Source organism: Rana temporaria, chromosome 1 (assembly GCF_905171775.1).
Source record: "Rana temporaria chromosome 1, aRanTem1.1, whole genome shotgun sequence".
NCBI lineage: Eukaryota > Metazoa > Chordata > Amphibia > Anura > Ranidae > Rana > Rana temporaria.
Window position 1 is genome coordinate 244,647,437 of NC_053489.1, and position 3,925 is coordinate 244,651,361.

Below are 3,925 nucleotides of genomic sequence, written 5' to 3' on the forward strand. Positions count from 1 at the left end.
GTGACCAATACTCAAGTAATATATATATATATATATATATATATATATATATATATATATATATATATATATATACAGCCCTCAAAATTTCCACTCGCCTACTAGCATTTGGCGAGTGGATTTAAGCTGGGGGCGAGTGATGACAGGGCTGCATGACCAATCTCCCTCCAATCTGTGCCTACACTTAGAGTCCCGATGAGATTGGCGGCCGAAGAGGAAAGGTGCATGCTTGGGAAAAGTAGTCTGTTGAGCCGCAGTACACAGGTGCTCTCCTTACAATTCTCATTAAGCCATGGGACCTAACAGTATGACCTCTCTGAGCCTGCCCCCCTCCCCCGGGCCCCGACCAATGTAGCTGGAGAGCAGAAAGTAATGAGTGAGGTGGAGGATTGCAAAAATTACCACTCCGGTGCAGCGCTCACTGAAAGTTGCCCTGACATGAGAGCGGCAGCCTTCTAGTTTGTGCAGTTTTCTTCTCCTTGTGCTCTATGTAAGTGTCCAACAGTTTAGCCTGAGCACTGTGAACAGACTGGTCTCAATGTGTGCTGTGCGCTGTCAGTGTGCGCTGTGCTATGGTGTCAATGGCTGTGCAGTTGTGTGGATCTCAGCGCTGGATTGTACTCCCTCCCACTGTGCTGCAGCTCCTCTCCTCTCTGCCAGCCTGAATAAAAGGGGGAAGTGGGGGCATGCAAGCGTGGAGCCGCACACACAGGCTCCTGATGATGAGATGAATGGGAGGGAGAGAGAGGATGGATGGGAGTTGCAGAGGAGACAGCAAGAGAATGGGGAAGAGACCCAGTTCTAGTGCCCTGTCCCTCTGGTCTGCCCCCAGTGTCCTGTCCCTCTGGTCTGCCCCCAGTGCCCTGTCCCTCTGGTCTGCCCCCAGTGCTCTGTCCCTCTGGTCTGCCCCCAGTGCCCTGTCCCATTTTGTTAAAGTTGTTGTTGGTAATATTTAATTTTGTAACTTGACTTTCCGATGTTACTATGGTACTATGGATATACCGAATCAAATCAGGTGCACCTTAGCACACTCATAGTACTTGCCTAATGTTCATCACAGGTACGCTGTCATTTTTTGGCATATTTTACACTTTGTTATTGTACTTGCTGTACTGTACTTTGAAAACCTCAATAAAAACTATTTGAAATAATTTTGTAACTTGATTCTGCATAAAACATTGTCATTCCATGAGATAATCTACAATGGCATGTTTACGGGTGCAATTAGGCGCAGGGCAGTGTATGAATTAGGTGGGGCAACTGGTGGCGAGTAACTCTTGAGGCCTGGCTAGTGGCTCAGGACTTGAAATTTTGAGCCCTGTATATATATATATATATATATATATATTAGCACTTTACATTACTTGAGTATTGGTCACAGTATTTAGCGCTGCTTCACTTTATTATATACACAAGCAAGGATGTGCTTCTGTGCTTAGCGTGGTCAGATTTGAAATGTAAATGAGAGGGACTGACAGATCACCACTTATCTGTCCCTGAAGCACACACTATAACACAACACTCTTTCTAGGAAAGACTCTGATGGACATACAGTGCCTTGAAAAAGTATTCATACCACTTTAAATTTTCCACATTTTCTCATGTTACAACCAAAAACGTAAATGTATTTTATTGGGACTTGAGGTGATGAACCAACACAAAGTGGCACATAAGTGGAAGGAAAATGATAAATGGTTTTAAATTTTTTTTGAACATCTCATTGAGCATTGTTCAATTCATCATCCGAAAATGGAAAGAGTATGGCACGGTTGGGGGGCTCCTTTCCCTTTTTCTAGCCTTACTTACGTAGGCCGATCCCCGTTTATGGGGACGGCCGACCCATGGCCCTGGTTACTGTCACCCATTGATTTTCTCTGGGTGGTAAGTGTCCTTAGGGTCAGTTTTGCGCTGGCAGAAGGAATCAGGGGACTTGTGGGACATTTCTCGATCCCAGGTTGTTTTTTCCTCCCGTGGGCCGCGTTGCCCCCTATGTCCGCTGTGTTCCTTCTGGGCCCTTTTTTGGTGTCACTATGTTGGCCGGTTTGGGACATGATTACTTTCTGTCTCCAACTTTAACGTACTTTTCCTTGGTTTGGCTGAATTTATACGTTACTACAGGGTTTCCACTTTGTGAGATTCCCCTGTAACTTTAGTAATTTTTCATAACCCAAACTTGTTCCATCTGAGATTTTGTCTCAGCAGGTCAAACAATTCCCCCTTTTTTTCCATTTGATGTCATCAGTGATATATGTGCTGTGAGTGCTGTATGCACGGCCTGTCTGGGCATTGTATGGGCATCTTTACCGTACTTTTGTGCCCTGTGGTGTGTTAATCCTGGCTCATTGGGGATGGTGCATTCCCCCCTGGGTCTATGTACTTTATTATGTCCACTCTGTGGCGTCCGGTATGTGGCTTCCTCTGGCCTGGCTCTGCCTCCTCTGGAGCGTCACCGCTTCTCATGATGGACGCGCGCCCTATCTTACATGTGCATGCGCGTACTGTCAGTATTGCAAGTCAGGGCGGCGGTTAGTGCTTACATGTATGGCTGTGACGCCGTTGTAGTGGGCGCGGTCCCGCCCCGCCCCACCCGGAGCGTCACTGCTTCTGATGATGGACGCGTGCCCTATTTTACGTGTGCACACGCGTACTGTCAGGGCGGCGGTGGGTGCTAACATGTACGGCTGTGACGCCATTGTGGGTGCGGCCCCGCTCAGCCCCGCCCCACTAGGCTTCCCTGTTTGCATCTCCCTGGATACAAGGAGACGCTGCGCGATGCCGCTCAGTGACGCGGCGCACACGTTCCCGCCTCTCCCACCCCCTTCTAGCCATTCCCTATATAAGATCACCGCCATCCAGCATCTCTGTCACGGCAGAAGGTGGTGATACTTGCTCTGACAGCAACACTATTTAAAAGGTACTCAGCACCACCACTCCTCTATTTGGAGTTGGTGGTTTGCTTGCTGGCTCGTTTTTCTCTTTAGGGGAGACTTTTTTAGGCTTTCAACTGGATGCCATTAGTAATATATATGTTTGATCCTTACACAGCTTATCCAGGTGCTCACCTCTGACACCTCTGGCTGCAATCCAGCATTACACCCCCTTTTCATAGGTATGTTCTTTGATTATCTTGAATGGAAAACAGTTTACTTTTAAAATACAAATCCTACTCTACAATATATATAGTTATGCTGGCGGGACTTTTTTACCCTACTGCATACAATCCACATTATCAATGGCTTTGAGTTTTTTTATATAAAGTAAGTTTATTTACACATATATTGTTTTGCCTATGCAGGGGCGACATATACGCTTTGCGCACCTGCGTGACAACCTTGGGCTTGCTTGGAAGAGAGGGAGGTTTCCTGCCCGACTGTGTGCCCCTATTTTCCTCTTTAATGGGCCTTTTGTGCCACTGCTTTGACGTTTGCCGGCTCTGTCATGAGTTCATACATATGGTGACGGGTATGATATATGTACTATGTAATTTCAATGCTCTCTTGTTATGTATAAAGACAATTCTTGCAATATTTTGAAACATGTCAATTTATGTCATATACAGTGTGACCCCTATATGGACACTGGCACCTGATGAAGTTACAAAGTCTCGAAACGCGTTGGGCCTGAATGAACCCCTGTGGACTAGTCAGACACCTACCTATGAACTTTGTTTTTAACATTTATATTTTTGTATTTATTGTATAAATAAACTTTTATTGTTATTATTACGCCTTTTGAATCAATGAGCTGTTACTGTTAAAGCCCCACCCTGGGGGATTCCTCTTTTTCCTATTATATATAGGGGTGTTGGTAACACACACAGGTTTTCCTTGTTAATGTTTTTTTTTTTTTTGCGAGTATGGCACAACTGCAAACCTACCAAGACATGGCCGTCCACCTAAACTGACAGGCCGGGTAAGGAGAGCAT

General features: G+C 45.8%; 1 long non-coding RNA gene across 1 annotated transcript; it reads left to right on the forward strand.

Annotated features, from left to right (window-relative positions):
- The first annotated feature begins 2,839 nt into the window (after positions 1-2,839).
- Positions 2,840-3,725, forward strand: LOC120924863. The gene is made up of 4 exons (XR_005746457.1): positions 2,840-2,914; positions 3,046-3,109; positions 3,296-3,462; positions 3,560-3,725. It is a non-coding gene; the product is annotated as an uncharacterized LOC120924863 (long non-coding RNA).
- Positions 3,726-3,925: the final 200 nt, after the last annotated feature.